This window comes from Protopterus annectens, chromosome 17.part0 (genome assembly GCF_019279795.1).
Source record: "Protopterus annectens isolate FY-2018-M chromosome 17.part0, PAN1.0, whole genome shotgun sequence".
In the NCBI taxonomy this organism is placed as follows: Eukaryota; Metazoa; Chordata; order Ceratodontiformes; family Protopteridae; genus Protopterus; species Protopterus annectens.
The window spans coordinates 683,954,070-683,981,239 of NC_056751.1; positions in this window are offsets into that span (position 1 = coordinate 683,954,070).

Sequence of the window (27,170 nt, forward strand, 5' to 3'; positions counted from 1 at the left end):
ACGGCCCTGGAACCTATATAAGTCTAGCCCAAGAAGATTTTTTTTGGCATCAACTGGAAAATCAAAGGCTCATACATTGGATGCTTTTGCAGAAGATTATTTTCTTGCAAAGTGTTCGGGGATATAGCATTATTTAGAATGTGTTGATTTTGTCACTTTACAAAAGAAGCAAAACAGTGTTATGCATATAGAAAGGCAACTTTTAAGAAGAGCATACTGTATCATTTTATACAGTGTTACACTATTTTTGATAACTGACAAGTCACATTCAGGATTGTTATACTGGTACAGTGTGAATTTCTTGCAGGTATTGTGCATTAAATACTTTGTAACAAAGGTCTCAGGTTGTGTAGATGTCTCAAAGATTTAACAATTCACTTTAGACTAATATTTTGTCATTTGAGAAGTAAATAATCATATTTGCTTTTATAACATTATAGTATTTAAATGCATTTTATAAGTGTTGAAGTTTATACAAAAAAAACTTGTAACTGGATGGTGCAGTGGCTGCATTGTCGCCTCACAGCAAGAGGTTTTCTGTGTTGATTCTCAGCTGGGGTGTCTTCTGTGTGAAGTCTGCATGTTCTCTCTGTGTGGGTTTCTTCTAGGTGCTCTAGTTTCCTCCCACGTTACAAAGACATGTGTCTTGGGTGTTTCTCTCCAGGCCTCTGCTGAAAATTGGCTTTGTTCAAAATTAGACTTTCCCCGTACACAAATAATAAGTGAGATGATTATCATTTGTAACTTTAGATGGCAGCTTTTAATCTGAGTCAGTTAAAAAAACAATACTTTTACCTAAAATGATTGGTGAGTTTGAATTTACTGATGATTATTTAAGTTTGGTCCAATGTATGTTTGTTCTGCCTCCATAAAAAGTGTTTAAAGCAACAGCCAATAGAGTTCCAGTTCATTATTTTTCCTGAAAAGCAATAAGTCAATTAAAATTATTTCATGCTTTTTCCTTGCAATGTTTTTTAATGAATCAATTAATCAATCTTCAGTTTGGAAGTAGTATGGGAATATATATACAGATTTATTAAAAATCTCCACATTGCATGCCAACCTTGATTTTCATTTAACATATTTTATATAGATAGATTGATAAATACATAGATAGATAATTAGATAGATAGATAGATAGATAGATAGATAGATAGATAGATAGATAGATGGTATTTAAGACACTAACTTCAAATTTGGTTACCAACACTAAACTATCCATTCATCAACATTAAAAACACTGAAAAAGGGGTAGTAGTAAAGTAATTGTGTTTTTGTAGGGGAGGCTTAAGCCCCCTTGCACCCCCATGTGAATAGATATCCCCACTCACATTAACTTATATGTACCAACTGTAAGACTGGACATATCTACTGAAACGATTGAAACACTGCTCGTACACATTTACAAACCCCTCCAGCAGTCATTTCTTTTAGAAGCCATGGATTTTGCAGACTATTTAATAATACATAAATAATTACAGCTTCAACATATAGCTAAGTATCAGTAAAACAGCACCTCACTACTGCACACTAAAGGAGTTTGACATTAAACCATTCAAACATTAACAGCATTTATAACCTTAACATCTAATCTAAAGTCCATAGCCTGCATGCATTCAAAACAAAATATCATTTGATTGACTGTCCTATGCATCTACACATATGTATGTAACACGCAGACACAAGCGCATGTGTGTGTGTGTGTGTGTGTGTGTGTGTGTGTGTGTGTGTGTGTGTGTGTGTGTGTGTGTGTGTGTGTGTGTGTGTTTTGTGCTTTGTCATATGTTTGGTACATTTAGGAAGGAACCTTCTTTTATCAAACCGCCAATTCATCACAGCATGCTGTAATTTATTTTGGGGAATCACTCCACAGGCAGGAGTGAGATTTTTGCCATTTTTACATTGCTTTGTGATCTCAGAGTTGGCATGTATAATTAGCAGAGGGTGTGGGGGATGCAGTGGTATTTTCCCTCTGCATAACATGTTGTTTCTTCTTTTTCCCAAATCATCGAATTTCAACAGTTTGTGGTCGATGTAGTGTATGTTGATACAGTGGATCAGCAATGTTGTAAAATGTTATATACATATATATATATATATATATATATATATATATATATATATATATATATTTACACACACACACACACACACACACACACACACACACACACACACACACGGGTCTACTTTTGTTTGTCAAAATCTCATTATTTCGACAAACAAAAGTACAACCCCATTTATGTGAAAGTGCACTTAAACGAAAGTGCACTTTCCTGAACACTGGTTCACCGAGGTGGTAATAATAACAAATTATGACACACTATAAAGGCAGTTTTGCAGAGGGCCAAGCTCCCCTGCACCCCCACACCCCCGTCACTTTATATATACTAACTGCAAGATCGCACTACATTGGGGAAACAGGTGTATTCCCTTATCACCACTGTAGAATGATGTGGTGCTGCAGTGTTTCTTTTTGTTGTTATTACCAGTTCGGTGAACCAGTATTCATGAAAGTGCACTTTCATTTAAGTGCAGTTTCATGTTAATGGGGTCCTACTTTTGTTTGTCAAAATATCAAGCTTTCAACAAATGAAAGTAGACCTACACACACACACCCAAGAGTCAATACAGTATTTAGATATTTGGGAACATACGTAGACAGTGACCTAGGATTTGACCAACGTATGTCTACTGTTGTGAGGATGTCCTTCTATATTACTCAACTTATAAGCAAAGGGATAGTATTTTGGTCCAGAGATGTCATTGTCCCACTGTACTCAGCCCTCATCAGGCCCACCATTGAGTATAATGCCCCCTTTGGTACGCACCTGTACAGACATATGCAACAACTAGAGCATATACAGGGGTTCCTCACAAGGAATATACACGGACTAAACCACATGGCCTACATAGATTACCTCAAAGCTCTATCACTATATTCAGTCTCTTATAGACTTGGCCTATAAGGCATCTTCTGACCCAGTACTAATTGACCTACTACACATTTGTAAGCAAGATGGTATATGTGAAGATAGGTAAAGGCTGCCAGCCTAGCTAGATAGAATTTTGTACATAAGTCTGCCACAGGCTTGTTCTCTTAAATGGTAAAAAATGGTGTTAAATGTGAAACTGCAAAAATGTAACAGTGCACTCTACTGTAACAAAGCTGACAAGTCAATTATTTGATGTCAAAACTCAGAGCCTTTATGCCTGGATGAAGGAATTCTGCCTATTGTTTTGAGGCCAGAGTTAATTGTTAGAACTTGCATGTATAATTTTTTTTATTGCTCTGGTTCCTGACCAGCTGCAAGATCAAATGGGCTATTAACCTCTGAGAGTCTGTTAGCCTGGGAACCAAAAAGAAATTATGTAATCTGAAATTAATCAGTGGTAATGTGTTATCAATTTAAGGACAGGAAGAATGAGAGCATTAGAGCATTTGTCTTGAGAACATCCAACTCACCACTCTGCCTATATGTAAATAGGATTTTAGAACTGTGTTTTCTCTTAGATATAGCTAGGAAATAAGAAGATTAGACTAGTTTGTTTTTCTGTGATGTCAGAACTTTTCTACGGTATTATTTTAAAGATTTCTCTGTGATCTCTGAACTCTTGACTAGCACTGTGTAGTAAGAAGTATTGTCTCATGTTTTTATTATTTGTTATTAAATATTTTTAAACTTTCAACCGTGGATGTTTTATGCAGAGATAATTTAATCTCTAGAGTACATTGCATATATATATATATAGTAATACTATACCAAGTCACTCTAAATAAGCTTTGCTGTTCAGTCACGCTTACCATTTGGATAATAATATTCTACAGTAATAATTGGACACCCTTTAATAAAGGCCTTTGAGTAGCTGATAAATATTAGCTGGGGGGTGGCAGTCATTTCTACTGTATAGTCTGGGTAAAAGGGGCACAGCTGGAGAACCTGTGCTAGCCTTGCCCAGGAGTGTCTGTGTGGTTATATAAACTCTTATCTCAAAGTGTGTGTGTGTGTGTGTGTGTGTGTGTGTGTGTGTGTGTGTGTGTGTGTGTGTGTGTGTGTGTGTGTGTGTGTGTGTGTGTGTGTGTGTGTGTGTGTGTGTATGAGTGTGTGTGTGTGTGTGTGTATCAGCTACTTGGGCAGGGACACAAAGCCATGGTTAGACAGAGACGGTGCTGGAGGTTTTAGCTTGTCCACTAGGCTGAGATCTGGACCCTATAGCTGTGCCAGTGGGGAGTCTTATTAGGGATCTGGAGAGAAAGGGAGAAACTATCCCCAGACTGACCGTGATCTCTGTGTGATCTTAAGGGAAATTGTATTTTACTGTGTGTGTGTGTGTGTGTGTGTGTGTGTGTGTGTGTGTGTGTGTGTGTGTGTGTGTGTGTGTGTGTGTGTGTGTGTGTGTGTGTGTGTGTGTGTGTGTGTGTTTATTATCCTTTCCCTTTATGGAAGCCCCTCACTGGTGTTAGTGGTGAGGATTGAGGCTCCTTGATTGCTGGGCCAGGGCACAGGCGTCACAGTATAAGAAATACCTGATCCAGATACCTTAATCTCTTCTGCAGCATAAAGAGAATGGCATGGGTGAACAGCTTTGTATCCCAGAGGATGGCACTAATCTGGAATAGACTCCCTATCCATGTAAAACAAAGCTAATCCCTGTCCCTATTCAAATGCAACTTAGCTCAATAGATGGGAATATGACAGCCTGGTATTCACCTATGACCCTATGAACCTATACTTAAAAATAGAAAACAGTTCTTGCCCTGGTATTCTGCTGTGTATTTTTATTTCCTTTAGCTACTCACTATATGTAACCTCTTGTGAAGTTGTGAAGTGTAGAAAGAAGAGAAATGGTGACTGAATATTTTGTTTTGAATTTGTTCTGTTTCAGGATGGATTCCTGGTAGTTTTGGTCTGATTTTGATGATCTAAGTTAATCATATGCAAGTTACACAATGGGGTGGTCTGCACCTCTCCCATGTAGGTTTTTGTATATTAGCTAAAACATTGTCCTCTGCATAATGCCTTTTTTAGGCACTGGCAAACTGAAAGTACTTGCAACATAGCAAATCAAAAAAATCTAAAGATGTTTTTACTCAAGCTAGGAGTCTAAACCAGAAACCCAACTCCCTACAAGCTCTCCTCAACATAAAGAATGCTGACATGTGCAGTGACTGAGACCTGGTTTAAAGCCATGGAGATCACACTAGCAGTGCAAGGCTATAATGTCTTCCATACATTTAGACCAGATACTACATAGACAAGGGATTAAAGGTGGAGGTGCCTTAATTTACATCAAAAACAAATATAACTCAAGGCTGATCAAAGGGGGTGATGCACTTCAGCTTTTCCAAGTTCAAAGGCAAGATCCCTCATCACTTCCTTTAGGTCTCCCTCTATGACCCAGGAAACCCATAGCAAGTATGTAAGGCTACTGAAAACTGTCAGCATCCAACCTAATATCATATTCATGGGCAATTGTAATTCCCCCCAATATTAATTAGGAATCATATACAACAGCAAATATGCAGGCACATAGATTCCAGGATTTTGTAAACACAACCCCCCCTGGACCAGACTGCCAATATCCCGACCAGGGGTGCAAGCATACTAGATATGGTCCTCACTTATATGGGATTGTACAGCACACCTTCTAGTATAAAGTCTTCTCTGGTAATGTTAGATAACAAAACAGTCGCCTTTAAAGTTAAAATAAAACTCAAAACTCCAGCTAACCCAGGAATGTTCAGGAACTACTCCAAGGCTAGCTTCATATTATTCAGTGATAGTATGACAAAATTCCAAGCCTCCATAAACCCTGAAGACACTGCTGCCTGTGTGGAACATTTCACATATACCATATACAAGCATATTAATAGAAACCTGGTTTAAGGCTCCAGAGAGCACCCCAGCACTATCAGGCTACAACTCATACCATCCATTTTGGCCACAAATACTAAAGGTGGGGGAGTATCCATATTCATCAAGGATACCCACACCTCCAGGTTAGTGGCACAGCACGATGCTTCAGAGATCATCCATGTGCAACTAACAATGGGCAAAACTGCTATTCAAATTATAGCTTGTTACAGGTCACCCACCATGTCCCAGGACCCCACTCTGCATTTCTGGAAACACTGGAAACCATAAAGGTCCTACCAAACACCCTAATATTGAGTGATTTCAATTACCCAAACATTAACTGGGAGAACTACTCAAGTATAAACTCCCTTGCCCAACATTTCCTAGAATTTATAAATGCAAATGCCCTGAATCAACTGGTCAACACCCCCACCAGAGGTGACAACATATTGGACCTGATCATCACCAACATGGGCGACCGGTGTTCCACACCGGAGGTCAACCCCTCGCTGGTTGGATCTGACCATAAACTAATCACCCTGGATATCCACATTCCGTCACCACCCCCGGTCAAAGAAACCACCGTGAAAAACTTTTCAAAAGCAAACTTCATGTTACTTAAGACCGAGGTGGGAAGTTTCAAACCCCCATGCTAAAGGATAACGCTGTCCAAGCTGCAAAATCCTTTACTAATGCACTCTACAGCCACCTACAAGAATGCATGGATCATGCTATCCCAAACAAAACTAAGACTTGCTCCTCCAAGAAAAAGAAACCAGTCTGGTGGACCCCTGCCATAAACAAGCTATACAATAGAAGAAGGAAACTAGTACAGAAAAGAGTAAAATCCCAAGAAGGGAAGACATCCCTGATCAATATCAGCAAGAAACTACTTTCCATCATAAAATCATCCAAGGCTAGCTTTGAAAGAAAAATTGCCATGGACTCCAAAGATAACCATAAGACATTCTTTAGCTGTGTCAAGAATCTAAGTGTCACTTCTCAGATCTGCTTGGAGTTAGTGCAGAATGGCACAAAATACACTGAACCGACCAATATAACCAACATCCTGGCAGACAGGTTCAGTGCAAACTTCACCCTCAAAAGGGCCCATAACTATACCAGAAGAATGTAGTTCCCCTGAAATCACAGACACTCAGATTAAAACAGCCCTCTCCAAAGCCAAAAACACAGCATCAATGGGACTGGATGGTGTCCCAGGCTGCATCCTACATGAGCTCAAAGATTAACTAACCCTTCACCTAAACACACTGTTTCAACTCAGCCTCTCCACAGGCTACATGCCCACAGAGTGGCGCACAGCAATGGTTATTCCGCTCCACAAAGGTGGAGCCACAATGAACCCCGGAAACTATCACCCTAAAAGCCTGAACAGCTTGGTCTGCAAAGCTATGGAGCGCATCATCATGGATCTCATCAACAGAGACATTGGGAACCTCCAAACGCTGGACCCTACCCAGTTCAGCTTTGTTATGGGCAGATCATGCCTCCTAAACCTGGTGGACTTCTTTGAGACAGTTACCGAGGCTATAGATGAGCTAAAGGTGGTCCACATAGCCTACCTAGACCTCACAAAGGCCTTCAACACCATTCCCCACTCAGGTATTATAGACAAGCTTACCAGCCTGAACATAAACCCCCTACATCACGAGATGGGTTGCCAACTGGCTCATGGACAGAACCCACATGGCAAGAGTTGCGGGAGATAGGTCTGACTCTAAACCGGTTACAAGTGGCGTTCCCCAGGGCTCAGTCCTAGGACCCCTCCTGTTCAGCATATACTTCTCAGAGGTACAGGCAAGCACAGGAGGACTATGGCTGACCAAGTTTGCAGACGACTGCAAACTAGGGGCTATAATTGACTCTCTGGCTGACATAGACATCCTCCAAAAGGTTCTCACTGAGACAGATACCTGTTGTCAAAACCATGGCCTCAAGCTAAATGCCAAAAAGTGCATAGTCACCCCCTTTGGAAAAAACAAAGTACCCACAAACTACCGCATAGGTGGTAGCCCCCTAAATATGGAAGACGTAATATGGGATCTGGGGATCCAAGTAGATAGTAACCTCTCCTTTGATAATCACATTGCCAAAGTGGTTAGAAAATCCTTCTATGTGGTCCACCTAATCACAAAATGGTTTGCATCCAGATCAAAAGAGGTCATACGGCTCCTCTCTGCATCACTCATTAGACCCATCATAGAGTACAATGCCCCATTTGGGATGTACCTTACAAGACACCTGAAACAACTGGAAAGTCCACAGAAGTACCTCACCAAGAGGATCACTGGCCTCAAGCAGATGTCCTATGCAGCTCGACTGAAGAAACTCCAGCTGTACTCGGTTGCATACCACCTACTCAGAGGTGATCTCTGCCTGACATACAAGACCATGTCCAACCCAGAATTGATAGATATGCTCCACCTAAAGAAAACCCCATCCCCTCGAGCCACACGCTCCAGGGATCTAAACCTCACCACAACAATAAGTAGGACATGCTGGAGGGATAGATTCCTGTCCCAGAGACTTTCCATGCTCTGGAACAAGATTCCAATCTACATTAGGCAGAGCTCCTTGCTAACCCTCTTCAAGAGAAAGCTTGATGAGTGGATGGAAAACAGAAAGTTTACCCCAGGATCACTTCAATGGCTGTGCTGGACAGAGGCACAAGGAACTAATCTAAGGGGGCGGCGAAAGCCAACACATTCTGGCTAGGCATATAAATGCCTTCAGGCAGATAGCCTAGTACCTACCTATGAACCTATGAACCTAATACCTGCATAGAGGTAGCTGTACCCACCATAAAGAGACAAAGAATTAACTTAAAAACAAGCCACCCTTGTGGAATCATATCATCAATAGGCCGTATAACAGTAGAAAGAATATAGCACACAGTAGGATAAAAGCACTCTCATCAAACTCAAACAGCACAGAGGACAAATAAAGTCTACCAAAGTCAAATAACAGGTAAGTTTGGCCTCCTAAGCAAAGGACAACCACAAGGCAGCCTCAAAGGCAATACACAATTGTATTCAGAGCTCATTCTTAATGGAGTCAACTATACTGATCCGGGAGATATAAGCAAACCTACTAGCAGACAAATTCAGATCTAACTTTATCACCCTGTCCCCATTTAAGCTTGATGGAGTTCATGAATCACCTGAAACTTCAGTTGAAACAAAACTTCATGTGGCAAAGACAATGACACAGTAGGTGTGAAGGTTGTTAAAAACTTCTCCATTCATCTCAAAGAGACAGTGAAAAGAGGTGAAAATGTCCCCACTCACATAAACAAGGTGGTGGAGACAGAGATTCATTCTTCAGGTCTAACAGATTCCCAGTCTACCAATGCTTCACAATTAAGAGATAGCAATTTCAGTTTAGGAAAAGTGGCACAGAAGCCATTATGAGTGGGGTATGGCTCTGTAGAAGGTCTGACATGCTCTGAACTTCCTGCAGGATTGTTGGCTCAGTTGAGGACACAGAGTAAAAAGCTGGAGGAGAGTTTATTGGAATATTTTTGTATCGCTTCTCATATAAAGGGGGAACTATTCCTGTTGAGCCATGTGCTATGGATACATGACCATGTTTTCTTACATGGGTATTGGCTGTACAGCTACATTTCTGAGGAAATTATTTGGAAATTGCCATGACTGTAGAAGACGACCACTACCAGAAAACTGCCTGAACTATACATATACCTGATAGCTGCTGAGTATTACAGGTTAGTACAACTTTTTATTTTTCTATAGATTGTAAAGTTGTACACCTTGAGGAAAAAATGTATCAAAGTTAGACATTCAATGTATTTTTGCAGAGTTTTTTTTTTTTGACTAAACACTAATGCTTTGTAGTTTGGGTTTTATTTACTTGTTTATTTCACACATTTCCTATTTTAAATTTGATCTGGGTGGGTGGTTATTTACTCTTGGACAGGTCTTGCACATTTTTGGCTTATTTTTATTTCACTTCTATTTGTTTAAACTGACTTACATTATAGGGATCAGTTTGTTCTGTGGTAGGTGTGAATTGGTGACTTTGCTTGTTTTTGTGTGTGTACGTGACTGTACTTTGTGCACTGTCAGATCAGTCCTATTTTGCTTGAGGTTAATGATCAGGAATGTGAGTGTTTATCAGTAACTTCCTGAGTACACATGCTCTGCAGTTAGACAAAGTCAGGTTCCTAGCAAAATAATCTAAAGTAACTACTGTACATCAGTCCCCACTGGCCAGTTTCAATAGAGTTGTCACAGTGGTCCATGAAGAGAACACTTAGGATGTCAAAGTTTCTTGGCCACTTGTTTTCCATGATACAGAGCAACTTGGAGTTAGACATGTGCATATATGTATTCATGTGCCTGAAAGGGGGTCTACCAGCCCTTTAACTTCCCCACTTAATTCACAGTAAAGTTCAGTATTTTAACATATTAGTGTTTTGTTTATTAATACTTGTGCAGACATGGACAACTTACTGAAATGAACTTTAGTGGAAATGTGGCATTTGGTGTCAGTAACAGTTATTGTGCAAATGTGGAAAAATACTGAAGGGATCATTGTGGGAAATGTTCCATTTTATGTCAGTGAAGTTCTTGTCCATACATGAGCATACATCTGATGGGATCATTGGCGAAATGTTACATTTCCTATGAGTGAAGTGCTAGTTTACTGAAAGGATCGTTAAGAGAAATGATTCATTTGGTGTGAGTAAAATTTCTTGTTCAGACATGGACAAAATGCTAAACAGATCATTGGGAGAAATCTTTCATTAGGTATCAGTGATGTCCTAGTACAGACATGAACAAACTAATGCACTTGTCTTTGGGGAAATGTTTCATTTTGATGTCAGGGAAGTGCTTGGGTATACATGGACAAACTACTGAAGGAGTTGCTAAGAGAAATGCTCATTTGGTGTCAATAAAAGTGCTTGCAGAGGGATCGATGGGGGAAGTGTTCCATTTGCTGACAGTGAACTGCTTATGCAGACATGGACAAACTTCTCAAGGAATCATTGGAGGAAATGTTTCATTGGGTGTTAGTGAAGTTCTTATACAGGCAAGGGCAAACTGCCAAATGGATCCCTGGAGGAAATGTTTCATTTGGCATCAGTAAAGGGCTTGTGCAGGGATCGCTGTGGGGAAATGTTTCATTTGGCGTCAGTGAAGTGGTTATGCAGACATGCACAAAGTACTGTAGGGATCATTCAGGGAAATATTTCATTTGATGTTAGTGAAATGTTTCTACAAACATGGACATACTACTGAACTTATCTCTGGGAGAAATGTTTTATTTGGAACAACTACTGAAGGGATCATTGGGTGGGAATCTTCCATTTGGTGTCAGAGATGCACTTGGGCATGCATGTAAAAAGAACTGAAAGGAACACTAAGGAAATGTTTGAATTGGTGTTAGTGAAGTACTTATGCTGACATGGACAAACTGCTGAAAGGGTCATTGGGTGAAATGTTTCTTTTGGTTTTAGTAAAACTGCTTGTACAAACATGGACATACTACTGAAATGACCGTTGGCGGAAATGTTTAATTTGCTGCCAGCCAATGACTTTGGCAATAACAGACAAACTTCAGAAGGGTTCAGTTAGGGAATTTATTCATTTTGTCATCAGTAAAGGCCTTGCGCGGGCATCTTTGGGGGAAAGTGTTATTTGGTGTCAGTGATATCATTGTGCAGACATGGACAAACTACTGAAGGGATCACTGGCGGAAAAGTTCTGTTTAGTTTCATTGAAGTGCTTGTGTAGTGATGGACAAACTAATGAAAGGGTCATAGGGAGAAATGTTTCATTTGTTGTCAGTAAAAGTGCTTGTGCAGACATGGACGGAGGTACAGGCCAACACAGAAGGACTGTGGCTGACCAAGTTCGCAGATGACTGCAAACTGGGCGCCATAATCGACTCTCCAGCCGACACAAGCATCCTCCAAAAGGGCCTCATAGAAACAGACAACTGGTGCCAGAGCCATGGCCTCAAGCTAAATGCCAAAAAGTGTATAGTCATCCCCTTTGGCAAAAACAAAGTGCCCACAAATTACCACATAGGTGGTAATCCATTAAGTACAGAAGAAGTAATTAGGGACCTGGGGACCCAAGTTGATAGCAATCTCTCATTTGACAACCACGTGGCCAAAGTGGTTAGAAAAACATTTTATATAGCCCACCTAATCATGAAGGGATTCACATCTAGATCAGGGGAGGTCATCGTGCCTCTTTACTCATCCCTCATCAGGCCCATAATTAAGTACAATGCCCCTTTTGGGATGTACCTTACAAGACACCTGCAGCAACTGGAAAGACCCCAAAAGTACCTCACCAAGAGGATCAAAGGGCTCAAACAGATGCCATATGCTGCCCAGTTAAAGAAACTCCAGCTCTACTCAGTGGCATACCACCTGCTCAGAGGCAATCTGTGCCTGACGTATAAAGCCATGTCCAACCCGCAATTAATGGACATGCTGCAACTCAGAAAATCCAAATCCCATCGAGCTATGCGCTAGAGAGACTTGAACCTCAGCACTGAAATAAATAGGACATGCTGGAGGGACAGATTCATAACCCAGAGGCTCCCTTCACTCTGGAATAAAATCCCAGTCCAGGTTAGGCAGAGTCCCTCATTGACTCTCTTCAAGAGGAATCTTGATGAGTGGATGGGAGATCGTAGGTTTACTACGGGTATCACTTCTGTGTCACTGTTAGACAGAGGCACAGTATACTAACCTCAGAAAAGGGCATAGCAAAATTAATTTAAAATGGGTGGTGAAAGCCAAACACACTCTGGCTAGGCTTATAAATGCCCTAGGGCAGATAGCCTAGTATGAACCTATGAACCTATAATGAAAATGCTGGGATATATAATTAATTTAGTGTTCATGTATGCAGAAGCACTCAAATGATACTAAATGAAGCATTTCTCCAATGATCCCTTCAGTAGTTTGTCCATGTGTGCACAAGCACTCACACAGGGATCTTATCAGTTCATCAAAACTTCAGCAGTTCGAACACCATATGTTCGAACTGTGAAGTTCGAAAACTGATTATCGTGAAGCCGCGGAATACCGAATTCTTTCCCCAGGAAAGAATTTGGTGGGCCATTTCTGCGGCTTCACTATTCCCTCCACTGTGGTGCGAAGGTTACAGACCGGGTTAAGGTAAGTGTGCGAATGAACCGGGATAAGGTGAGTGTGCGATAGTTAGGGAACCTTAGGGTTAGGGAGCAGATAAGGTGAGTATGCGATAGTTATGGACCTTAGGGTTAGGGAGCGGGTAAGGTGAGTATGCGATAGTTACAGACCTTAGGGTTAGGGTTTGGGTTAAGGTAAGTGGATAGATAGTAGTGTATGTACGGTTTAGTGTAGGGTTAAAAGTAGGGTTTTGTGAAGTGTATATGTGTGGATTACTTATTTTGGTGTGCTTGTGTTGTGTGTGTGTTTTCTTGGAACAGTGATATTTTTCCCTGGGAAACAAAATCGCTGTTCTAAGCCTTTGATGGTTTTGCACTTCGAGGTTAGAAGTTTGAACATATGGTGTGCTTCAGAATCCTGAAATATCACAGTCCTGAAATTCAGAAAACTTCTTAATCTGGAAGCCCAAAATCCTGAAAATTCAAAATCCTGAAAACTCAAAATCATGAATCACAAAATACTGAAAACAAACAGGATACAATAACTAACTATAGACAACACAAACCATATTACATTCCACCAAATAGGAGACAGTACAGAGACACTATCTGGTCGACACAGACAGGTATTTGACAGGTGTGTGTGATCAAAAATTCCTGAGTAGGAAAATATTTGTTTTCCAAGGGGGTTATATGATCTCAGAGTTAATATTTATAATTAGCAGGGGGTGTGAGGGATAGGAATCAGAAGAGGCTGGAAAGTTCACAAAAAAAGAAGGGGAGGATGTATTTAAGACTACCAAATATGCAACAAAGTCTAGAAGATTTAGGATTTTTGCTTGGATGTGTTTGCATAAGTATTTTAATACCACAAGCAGACTCAAAGAATATTTACTCAGGTAGATTGCAAATGTTGGAGGTGTGACGGGGAAGAAAGTGATAACTGGGATCACATTTTTTGGACTAATGAGTTGGCCGACTAAAAATGCATTGCAGACTACTCCATCAGAAATACTGCATCTGGCCATTAGCAATCAAGTTACCTGACTGGATGGTCTCCTCACAGGGCAAGAGTTCTGTCATACAGCTTCATGTGACAGTTGGGGAGAGATGGGTGAAGGTTGCCAGCCTAGTCAAATAGAATTTGATATAGAATTTTGGTATTTGTAAATAAATGTAAAATACAGGCATGTTTTCTTGAGTGTAAAAGAACACTGTGAAATGTGGAACTGCAAAATATTTGACAACATTGCACTCTACTGGCCCAGTGAAGCATGTTGTGACCCTTTCATGTTAGAATTTGGCTCCAGTGTGGCTGGATGAAGGTTTCATGCCCATTGTTTTAAGGCTAAAGTTTATGACCAGAATTTAGATGTGGAATGTGCTTTATTGCTCTAGTTTCTGCTAGAGGGTATATGTGAAATGCCTTGTATTCTTGTAAGTTTCTGAGCAGGTGTTACATTGCTAAATAATACAGTTTGTGGCCTGAGAACTCAGACCAGGTGTTAAGATGATGCAATATGAATACTGGGAAAACCTAAGTGTCAAAAATGATGTAATTTGGGAGGACCTTAGAGACACGTTTGTTAGTAATGTTTAAATACTATTTCTCACAAGAGACAGGGGGGCATTTTGATCTTGATATCTAACTCAGCATTCTGCCTTATGCTCACATGTAGGTTTTAGCACTGTGATTTCTTGTAGGAATAGTTAAAGCTAGTAGAGATTAATTAGATATTTCTCTTTGAAATTAGACCTGTCCTACTGCATTATTTTAAGTTTCTGTGTGATCTCTGAACTCTTAGATATCTCTGTGGTGTAGTAGTTTGTCTTATGTTTTAATTATTTATTATTAAATATTTTTAAAATATTCTACATGTGGCTGGTTTGTGTAGAGATAAGCTCTAGAGTACATTGCATATTATACAGGTTATTGTAATAGGCCACTCTAAAGTAAGCATTGACTGTTAGTCATACTACCATTGGATAATAATATCACACAGTAATAATTGGATACCCTTTTAAGGGCCTTTTAGTAGCTGATATTATTAGCTGGATGGTGGCAGTAATTACTACTGTATGGTCTGGGTAAGGTGGCACAGCTGGAGAATCTGTGTCAGCCTTTCCCAGGAGTGTCTGTGAAGTCCTATAAATACTTATCTCAAAGTGTGTGTGTATTGTGTCAGCTACTTGGCAGGGGCACAAAGCACTGGTTGGACAGAGAGGGTACTGGAGGTTTTAGCTTGCCCAGCTAGGCTGAGACCTGGACCGTAGAGCTGTGCCAGTGGGGAGTCTTATTGAGGACCTGGTGAGCAAGGGAGCAACCATCCCCAGACTGACTGTGATCTCTGTGTGCACTTAAGGGAAATTGTACTTTACTGCATGTATTAGTTATCCTTTCCTCTTCTATGAGACAACCTCCCTGGTGTTAGTGGTGAGGACTGAGGCTCCTTGATTTCTGGGCCAGGGATCAGTCATCACAAGTGTTTGGCAGTGGTGGGATCTACTTCACATACTAATTGGCTTGTAGTGATGTGGGTAGAATGAATTCCTGTAGCTTACATACAGTGATCTCTAAAAGTGTTTTGTACTCTAAAACAGCCATGCAGTGTATACTCAGAGTTCAGATCACAGTTGTTTTATTTCTGTTGTTAGCTTAGTGTTAGTCAGGGTGAGCAGGCAGCATGTCAGCAGAAGAGTATGGAAAGCTGACAAGGAGCCAGCTGGCGGAGATTTGCCAGGCTAGAGGACTGGTGCATGGAAACCTGACTAAAGCAGACCTGATTGCAGCCTTGGTTAGAGCTGCATCAGAAAACAGCTGCCTGGAGGACAATCAGATTGACAGTGGAGATACAATATCCTCGGAGAATGGACAGCTCAACCATTCTGCAGTGGACTTAAAAATCCATCTGGAGCTAAAGAGACTTGAGTTGGAGGCCAGGTGTATGGAACTAGAAGCAGCCGAGAAAATGAGGAGTCTACAAACTGCGGAAAATGAACGGCAGAGGAGGCATGAGAGGGAAATGCTGACTCTTCACCAGAGTCATGGAGGTAATTGGGAAGGGAGTAACTGGACCCCAGAAGCACAAAAGGTCAGGAAATTTCTTCCACAGTTTAAAGAGGGGGTTTAATTTTGATAGCTTCATTCATATGTTTGAGCGGGTATGTAAACAGTATGAAGTTGACCAAGGGCTCTGGGTATAGTTCCTGACCCCCTTACAACATGGTAAAGCTGTAGCTTCTTTAGCAAAAATGCATGGCACTGACTGTTTTGATTATACTGCTGTAAAAAGACACTTGGAATGTTTTAAGCTAACACCTGAAATGTATAGGAAAAAGAAAAAGTTTTGTGACCATAAACGCAAGGCAGATGAAAATATATGTGAATATGTTGCTAAACTGAGTACTTATTTTCATAGCTGGGTGAGTGGATGTCAGGTCACCACTTTTGAAGGTCTGGCAGACCTTTTGGTAAGGCAACAAGCTCTTAGCAATTTGCCTGAGGATATGAGGATCTGGTTAGCTGATAGACAGTGTGCTACTTCAGAGGAGTTGGGGAAGGAGGGAGACCTATACCTGGCCAGCAGGGCAGCCCTGCACAGGAAAGGGACCCACAGTACTGCCCATGGGACTAAAAGAATCCATGGTGGGCATCACAGACTGCCCCAACAGAATCCGCCAGTAGCAGGGGAAGCCACCAGTCCAGGCACACATCCAGGAGCTAGGGTTAAATGTTTTGAATGCAACCAGTGGGGCCATGTGGCATACAGATATCCATGGAGGCAAGGTGGGGAACCAAAGGTGAGGGATCCAGTAAGTGGGAAAGACAAAATGCCAACAGTAGGTTGTCTTGAGACAACAGGGGTATGGAACTACCATCCTGCAGATGTCCTGAGAGGGAAGGATTTGGATGAGGCAGTACTATGTACTTATGCAGTTACATGCAGTAAGGCTAGGAGACAATCATGTGGGTCTGGTAGCCTGGGGGAGACCCAGACAGACTGCATACTTGCAGCCAGGACTGCTGAGGTGGTTACTTCAGGGAGTGAGCTACACTGTAGCAGTGAGACTGAATGTGAGCCACAGCTGCTTGTGGGTACTGATGGTCCCTTGGACAGAGTGACTGCAAAGGTAGAGTTGAGTAGTAGTACCCAGGCTGACAGTGAGACATTGCTCTCAGAGGATGCCAGACTTCTTGTAGAAGGGGAGCTGGGAAAGGTTACAAAGAGAGACTTGAGACAGGCTCAGCTCTCAGACCCTATATTGCAAGGCCTGAGGCAGGTAGCTAGGGAGGCACCTGATTCTCAAGGGAAGGGGGAATCTGTATACTGGAACAAAGGGTTACTGTACAGACAGTGGACCCCTGAGGGAAGGCTAGAAGGTGAGAGAGAACAGCAGTTGATAGTGCCTAGATCTTACCATCTGGCGCTTCTAGCCATAGCCCATGATATTACGTTTGCAGGTCATATGGGCATAAAACATACAAAGAGGCATATTATGCAAAACGTCTATTGGCCTGGAATTTCCAGAGATGTAACAGGGTACTGCAGGACCTGTGAGCAGTTCCAAAAGGTAGGCAAGGCAGGAGATAAGGTGAGAGAATCTTTTATGCCTTTGCCTGTGATTGAGGAGCCATTTCAGAGGGTAGCTATGGATATTGTGGGTTCTCTGAGTACCCCAAGTTCCACAGGGGAAAAGTATATCCTAGTGATTGTAGATTATGCTACATGATACCCTGAGGCAGTGGCTTTGTCCTCCATTGAGGCAGAGAAGGTGGCAAATGCTTTGCTAGAGATTTTCAGCATGGCACATTTCCCAAAAGAAAATACTGTCTGACAGAGGTGCCAATTTTATGTCAGACCTGCCGGCTTGTCTGCGGAAGTCCTGTGGGGTGAAGCACACGAAGACCACCCCCTACCATCCCCATACCTATGGGCATTTGCAGATCAGTTTTAGAGGGAGTGGAACAAATATTTGCCCCATCTGTTGCTTGCTTACAGAGAGTTTCCCCAGGAATCCACAGGTTTTTCACCCTTTGAGTTGCTGTATGGGCAAAGGGTGAGGGGACCTCTAGATTTAATTTGAGATGAGTGGGAAAGTGAGTGTGAGTCTCACAAGGAGTCTGTTGTGGCATATGTCCTGAATCTCAGGACATGGCTCAGGGAACTCATGGGCCTGGCCCAGGAGAACCTGGCAGAAGCCCAACAACAGAAAAAGATGTGGTATGACAGGAATGCTCGAGCTAGAGAGTATGCTGTGGGGCAGCAGGTAATGGTTCTCATTCCTGTCAGACACAACAAGTTGCAGGCAGCTTGGGAGGGACCCTACAAGGTGGTAAGAAAGGTAAGTGATGTTAACTATATGGTGGAAGTGCTAGGCAGATGGCAGGGGCATAAATTGTACCATGTTAACATGATGAAACCTTACCATGATAGGGAGGCCTTTGTGCTGAGCATTTGCCGTGGATTGCAGGAGGAGTCTGAGAGAGATCTTGTGACTGATCTCCTCTTTTTGGCTTGGGCTGACACCTCAGTGGAAGGGGTAGCAATGTCCCAGCAGCTAACTCCTACCCAGGTTCAAAAAATCTGAGCAGTGTTGCAGGAGTTTGGGGGCATGTTCACCGGGAAACCAGGGAGCACCCACCTGGTGCAGCAGCAGGTGGATACAGGACCCCAAAGGCCTATCAAGCAGGCCCCTTATAGGGTGCCTGAGAGAGTCAAACAGACTCTGAGGGAGGAGGTACAGGAGATGTTGGAACAAGGGGTAATGCAAGAGTCCAACAGTCCCTGGGTCTCAGCAATGGTGTTGGTGCCAAAGAAGGATGGCAGTAACATGTTCTGTGTGGATTACAGGAAATTAAATAGTTACATAGAATCAGATGCTTACCCCATGCCTAGAACAGATGAGGCCCTAGAGCAACTGGGTGGGGCTAAGTATCTTACAACCATTGATCTTACCAAGGGTTACTGGAACGTGCCCTTCACTCCCAGTGCTAGAGAGAAGTCAGCCTTTGTGACTCCTTTTGGCTTGTATAAGTTCACAAAGATGCCCTTTGGGATGAAGAATGCCCCAGTGACTTTCCAGAGGCTCGTAGATCACATCTTAGCAGGAGCAGGAGGGTTTGTCCTTGCTTACATGAATGATATTGCTATCTACAGCCAATCCTGGCAAGAGCACCTTCAGCATGTCAGGGAGGTGCTGGGCAGACTACAGAGGGCAGGGTTGACCATTAAACCAAGCAAATGTCAGGTGGGTATGGCAGAGGTCTACTACCTAGGACATAGAGTGGGGGTGGTAAGATAAGGCCAGAATATGTCACAGTGGAAGCCATTCAGGTATGGCCTGCACCTGTTACCAAAAGCAGGTGAGGGCATTCTTGGGGACATCAGGGTACTACAGAAAGTTTGTTCCCAATTATAGTACTATAGCTGCTCCCCTCACAGACCTGACAAGGAAGAACAGGCCAGATAAGGTAGTGTGGACCCCAGCATGTGAGCAGGCATTTCAGAAGCTTAAGGAAGCTTTGGGAGGACACCCTGTGTTAGCCAGTCCAGACTACAGCAAAGACTTTGTTGTGCAGGTGGATGCTTCAAACTATGGGATGAGGGCTGTACTTAGCCAGATTTCTTCAAAGGGAGAAGAGTACCCAGTGGTTTATCTCAGTTGTAGGCTCCAACCCAGGGAGGAATGCTATGCAGTGGTAGAAAAGGAATGTCTAGCCATAGTGTGGGCACTACAAAAACTTCAGTCTTATCTGTATGGAAGAAAATTCACTGTGATGATAGATCACAACCCTCTAACATGATTAAACAGAGCCAGTCAGCAAAATGCCAAGCAGCTAATATGGAGTCTGGATATGTCAGTGCAGCACCACAGTGGGAGTAGCAATGCCAATGCAGATGGGCTTTCAAGACAGGGAATGGGTTGAGGTACACCCAGATCAACCTGACACTCTCAAGCAATGTTTCTCAAGGGGCACTTGAAAAACTTGCTTCAGTTCCCTGGGGGGAAGAAATGTGATGATTGGGGAGAGATGGGCGAAGGCTGCCAGCCTAGTCAAATAGAATTTGATATATAATTCTGGCATTTGTAAAGAAATGTAAAATACAGGCATGTTTTCTTGAGTGTAAAAGAACACTGAAATGTGGAACTGCAAAATAGGTGACAACATTGCACTCTACTGGCCCAGTGAAGCATGTTGTGGCCCATTCATGTTAGAGTTCGGCTCCAGTGCGGCTGGATGAAGGTTTCATGCCCATTGTTTTAAGGCTAAAGTTTATGACCAGAATTTAGATGTGGCATGTGCATTATTGCTCTAGTTTCTGCTAGATTGTATATGTGAAATGCCTTGTACTATTGTAAGTTTTTGAGCTGGTGTTAGATTGCTAAATAATGCAGTTTGTGGTCTGAGAACTCAGACCAGGTGTTAAGATGATGCGATATGAATACTGGAAAAACCTAAGCGTCAAAAATTATGAAATTTGGGAGAGCCTTAGAGACATGTTTGTTAGTAATGTTTAAATACTGTTTCTCACAAGAGACAGGGGAGCATTTTGATCTTGATATCTAACTAGCACTCTGCCTTATGCTCACATGTAAGTTTTAGCACTATGATTTCTTGTAGGAATAGTTAAAGCTAGTAGAGATTAATTAGGTATTTTTCTTTGAAATCAGAGCTGTCCTACTGTATTATTTTAAGTTTCTGTGTGATCTCTGAACTCTTAGATATATCCGTGGTGTAGTATTTTGTCTTCTGTTTTAATTATTTATTATTAAATATTTTTTAAATATTCTACCTATGGCTGGTTTGTGTAGAGATAAGCTCTAGAGTACACTGCATATTTATAGAGGTTATTATAACAGGCCACTCTAAAGTAAGCCTTGACTGTTAGTCATACTACCATTGAATAATAATATTGCACAGTAATAACTGGACACCCTTTTAAGGTTCATAGGTTCATTGGTAGGTACTAGGCTATTGGCCCTAGTGCCTATACAAGCCTAGCCAAAAAGGTACCCTGGCTTTCACCACCCAAGAAAATTATTTTCCTATGCCCCTGTGAAGCAGAACCACAGAAGTGATACCTGGGGTGAATTTCCTATTACCCATCCAATCATCAAGATTTTTCTTGAAGAGTGCTAATGAGGAGCTCTGTTTGACATAGATAGGTAGTCTGTTCCAGACTATGGAAAGTCTCTGGGACAGGAATCTATCCCTCCAGCATGTTCTGTTTATTGTGGTGACAATGTTTAGGTCCCTAGAGCATGTAGCTCGGAGGGATTGGGATTTCTTTAAGTGGAGCATGTCCAACAGCTCTGGGTTTGACATAGCTTTGTATGTTAGGCAGAGATCACCTCTGAGTAGGCGATATGCTATGGAGTAAAGCTGGAGTTTTTTGAGTTGGTCTGCATAGGGCATCTGTTTGAGGCCAGTAATCCTCTTTGTGAGGTATTTCTGCAGCCTTTCCAGTTGTTGCAAATGTCTTGTGAGGTACATACCAAAAGGGGCATTGTACTCTATAATGAGTCTAATGAGTGATGAGTAGAGGGGAACAATGACCTCTTTTTTTTCTGGATGAGAAACCTTTATGATGAGGTGTGCCACATAGAAGGATTTCCTGACCACTGTGGTGATGTGATTATCAAAGGAGGGACTACTGTCCACCTGTGTCCCAAGGTCTCTTATCACACTTTCGGTGTTAGGTAGACTACCGCCTATGTGGTAGTTCATGGGTACAGAGTTTTTACCAAAGGGGATGACAATGCACTTTTTGACATTGAGCTTGAGACCATGGCTTTGACACCAGGCATCTGTCTCAGTGAGGCCCTTTTGTGAATGTCCACATCATTAGGAGTTTTGATTATGGTTCCTAGTTTGCAGTCATCTGCAAATTTAGTTAACCAAAGACCTTCTGTGTTAGCCTGTACTTCAGAGAAGTAGATACCAAACAGGAGAGGAACCGGGACTGAACCCTGTGGTACTCCACTTGTCACTGGTCTGAAGTCTGATTTGGAGTTTGCTACTTTCACAGTGTGGGTTCTGTCAGTAAGCCAGTTGGCAACCCATCTTGTGACATAGGGATTTATACCTAGTTTAGTGAGTTTATCTATAATTCCAGAGTGGGGGATAGTGTTGAACACCTTGGCAAGATCTAGATAGGTTGTGTGAACCACCTTACCCTCATCTATGGCTTTGATGACTGCTTCAAAGAAGTCTATCAGGTTTATGAGACATGATCTGCCTTTTACAAACCCAAACTGTGTGGGGTCCAGAGTTTGGAGATCTCCAATGTCTTTGTTTATGAGTTCCATGATGATACGTTCCATGGCCTTGCAGACCAGGCTCATCAGGTTAATGGGGTGGTAATTGCCAGGGTCTGTTGTGCCCCCCCCCTTTATGGAGTGGGATAACCATCACGATGCGCTATTCAATGGGCACAAAGCCTGAGGTGAGGCTATGATTGAACATGGTACTTAGGTGGGGTGCCAGTTCATTCTGTAGTTCGTGTAGAAGGCAGCCTGGGATGTTGTCAGGTCCCATGGATGCTGTGTTCTTGGCTTTGGAGAGTGAGGTTTTTACCTGTGCAGTCATGATTACAGGAACTTTTCATTCTTCCGGTATAAAAATGGGCCCTTTAGGGAGTGAGAGGGGGGTAAAGTTAGCACTGAACCTATCTGCCAGGATGGTGGCAATATCAGTTGGTTCTATATATTTAGTGTCATTGTGCTGTAACTCAGAGCAGATCTGATTGTTGCCATTGAGATTCTTGACATAGCTATATAATGCTTTGTGGTTTTCTTTAGAATCAGTGGCAATTTTGTTTTCATAACTAGCTTTGGAGGATTTTATGAGGGATCTCAGCTTCTTACTGAGCCTTACCAGGGAGTTTCTCCAATCATGGGATTTTACTTTTTTTTGCAACAGTTTCTTTCTTCTGTTGTATAATTTGTTTATGGCAGAAGACCACCAGATTGACTTCTTTTTTTTGGAGGATAGCATCTTGGTTCTGTTAGGGATAGCACAATCCATGCACTTGTGTAAGTGCTTATAAAGTGCATTTGTGTAGGATTCAGCAGTCGTACCTCTATTGTCCATCTGCATGGGTATCGTGAAGTTTGCCATTTCTGTCTTAAGAAGGGTGAAGTTGGCTTTGTAGAAATTTTTATGGTTGTTTTCCTAATGGGGGGGGGGGGTGGGAGCAGGATGTGGATGTCTAGGGTGATTAGCTTGTGGTCGGATCTGACCATCAAGGAGCTGACCTCTGGTCTGGAACACCAGTCGCCCATGTTGGTGATGACCAGGTCTAGGATATTGCTGCCCCTGGTGGGGGTGTGGATAAGTTGATCCAAGGCATTGGAATTGATGACTTCCAGAAAACGTTGAGCAAAAGAGTTGATACATGAGTAGTTTTCCCAGTTAATGGTGGGATAGTTGAAATCACCCATTATTAGGGTGTTGGGTTGTACCTTAATATTTTCCAGTGTATCAAAAAAAGAGGAGTGGGAATCCTGGGGCATGGTGGGGGGTCTGTAGCAAGTCTTTTAGTAGCTGATATTGTTAGCTGGGTGGTGGTAGTAATTAATACTGTATGGTCTGGGTAAAGGGGCACAGCTGGAGAATCTGTGTCAGCCTTTCCCAGGAATGTCTGTGAAGTTGTATGAATACTTATCTCAAAGTGTGTGTGTGTTGTGTCAGCTACTTGGCAGGGACACGAAGCACTGGTTGGACAGAGAGGGTACTGGAGGTTCTAGCTTGCCCAGCTAGGCTGAGACCTGGATCCTAGAGCTGTGCCAGTGGGGAGTCTTATTGGGGTCCTGGTGAGCTAGGGAGCAACCAGCCTCCGACTGACTGTGATCTCTGTGTGCACTTAACGGAAATTGTACATTACTGTGTGTATTAGTTATACTTTTCTCTTCTAGGAGATGACCTCCCTGGTGTTAGTGGTGAGGACTGAGGCTCCTTGATTGCTGGGCCAGGGCATGGTCATCACAAGTGTTTGGCAGTGGTGGGATCTACTTTACATACTAATTAGCTTTTAGTGATGTGGGTAGAGTGAATTCCTGTAGCTTATGTACAGTGATCTCTAAAAGTGTTTTGTACTCTAAAACAGCCACACAGTGTATACTCAGAGTTCAGGTCACAATTGTTTAATTTCTTTTGTTAGCTTAGTGTTAGTCAGGGTGAGCAGGCAACATGTCAGCAGAAGAGTATGGAAAGCTGACAAGGAGCCAGCTGGTGGAGATGTGCCAGGCTAGGGGACTGGTGCATGGAATCCTGACTAAAGCAGACCTGATTGCAGCCTTGGTTACAGCTGCATCAGAAAACAGCAGCCTGGAGGACAATCAGACTGACAGTGGAAATTCAATATCCTCATATAATGGACAGCTCAACCTTTCTGCAGTGGAAGTAAAAATCCAGCAGGAGCTAAAGAGACTTCAGTTGGAGGCCAGGCGTATGGAACTAGAAGCATCCAGGAAAATGAGGAGTCTACAAGCTGAGGAAAATGAATGGCAGAGAAGGCATGAGAGGGAAATGCTGTCTCTTCACCAGAGTCATGGAGGTAATGGGGAAGGGAGTAACTGGACCCCAGAAGCACAAAAGGTCAGTAAATTTCATCCACAGTTTAAAGAGGGGGATAATTTTGATAGCTTCATTCTTATGTGTGAGCAGGTATGTAAACAGTATGAAGTTGACCAAGGGCTCTGGGTATGCTTCCAGACTCCCTTCCTCCATGGTAAAGCTGTAGCTTCTTTAGCAAAAATGCATGACACTGACTGTTTTGATTATACTGCTGTAAAATGACACTTGTTGGAATGTTTTAAGCTAACATCTGAAATGTATATGAAAATGTTTTGTGAGCATAGACGCAAGGTAGATGAAAATGTGTGTGAATATGTTGCTGAACTGAATACTTATTTTCATAGCTGGGTGAGTGGATGACAGGTCACCACTTTTGAAGGGCTGGCAGACCTTTTGGTGAGGGAACAAGCCCTTAGCACTTTGCCTGAGGACATGAGGATCTGGTTAGCTGATAGACAGTATGCTACTTCAGAGGAGTTGGGGAAGGAGGGAGACCTATACCTGGCCAGCAGGGCAGCCCTGCACAGGAAAGGGACCCCCAGTACTGCCCATGGGACTAAAGGAATCCATGGTGGGCAGCACAGGCTGCCCCAACAGAATCTGCCAGTAGCAGGGGAAGCCACTAGTCCAGGTACATGTCCAGGTGCTAGGGTTAAATGTTTTGAAAGCAACCAGTAAGGCCATGTCGCATACAGATGTCCATGGAGGCAAGGTATGGAACAAAAGGTGAGGGAGCCAGTAAGTGGGAAAGACAAAATGCCAATGGTAGGTTGTCTTGAGACAGCAGGGGTATGGAATTACCATCCTGCAGATGTCCTCAGATGGAAGGATTTGGATGAGGCAGTACTATGTACTTATGCAGTTACATGCAGTAAGGCTAGGAGACAATCATGTGGGTCTGGTAGCCTGGGGGAGGCCCAGACAGACTGCATACTTGCAGCCAGGACTGCTGAGGTGGTTACTTCAGGGAGTGAGCTTCGCTGTAGCAGTGAGACTGAATGTTAGCCACAGCTGCTTGTGGGTACTGATGGTCCCTTGGACAGAGTAACTGCAAAGGTAGAGGTGAGTAGTAGTACCCAGTTGACAGTGAGGCACGGCTGTCAGAGGATGCCAGACTTCCTGTGGAAGGAGAGCTGGGAAAGATTACAAGGAAAGACTTGAGACAGGCTCAGCTCTCAGGCTCTACATTGCAAGGCCTGAGGCAGGTAGCTAAGGAGGCACCTGATTCTCAAGGGAAGGGGGAATCTGTATACTGGAACAAAGGATTACTGTACAGAGAGTGGACCCCTGAGGGAAGGCTAGAAAGTGAGAGAGTACAGCAGTTGGTAGTGCCTAGAACTTACCATCTGGTACTTCTAGCCATAGCCCTTGGTATTCCCTTTGCAGGTCATATGGGCATAAAATGTACAAAGAGGAGTATTATGCAAAACTTCTATTGGCCTGGAATTTCCGGAGATGTAACAGGGTACTGCAGGACCTGTGAGCAGTGCCAAAAGGTAGGCAAGGCAGGAGACAAGGTGAGAGCTCCTTTGATGCTTTTGCCTGTGATTGGATGTGTTCAGGGTTTTACAAGAGTCAAGGAAACCCTTATCCAGAAAATCTTAAATATCCAAATGGAAGAGATTTTTGGTTTCGTGTCATGGTCGTAACCAGGACCCTCTTTCAGTGGGGGTCCCTCTGGTCCTCTCATTTGTGTCAGTTGCTACAGTCATGCTTGGCCTATTCTTCTATGAAGGCCTATTTGTCAGCCATTATTGTTTGTCTGCCCTTGAATCTTCCTTTGACTTCTAATTTTGAAATGAAACAATTTCTTAAAGGCAGTCTGCATTTTAAAGCTCCAAGGAAAGCCTCTTCTTCCCTCTTGGGACCTTAATTTTGTTTTGGAAAAATCGACTCAGGCTCCTTTTCAGCCTGCAGATTCTGCTTCTTTGCAACATTGTACTTGGAAGACTGTTTTGTTACTGGCTCTGAACTCTGCTGCAAGGGTTTCTGAGCTCCAGGCCCTTATGGTCATTCCTCCTTTTTTGGTTTTTCACAGAGACAGGCTGTCCCTTTGTACTAATCCAGGATCCGGGATCCTTGTCTTATGCCCAAGGTAGTGAATGATTTGTTCTTAAATCAGTCAGGACATCTACCTTCCTTTTTCCCTTCTCCTAGTGAGAGGGTCTTGCATACCTTTGATTTGCACAGACAGCTCAGGCACTGTTTGGATAAAAATAGGACTATTCGTCAGTCTGATCAGCTTTTTGTTTCCTTTCATTCCAGGTCTTTGAGTTTGGCTGATTCTAAACAAGCCAGCTCCTTCGGGATATCTAAGGCCATTTATTTGTGTTAGTCTTTTCATGGCAAACTCTGTCTACTTTTGTTACAGCTAATTCCACTAGGGCTGTTGCCTCTTCTGGTGCCTTCTTCAAGGGGTTGGACCCCATTCCATCCTTGAATCTGCTACTTGGTCTTCAGTGCATACCTTTACTAAGGATTATAAGTTAGATATGGTTTCTTGGGCAGAGCAGGTTTTGCTGAAACCATTTTATGTGAGTTTGTTCATAGGCTCATAGGTTCATAGGTGTGTACTAGGC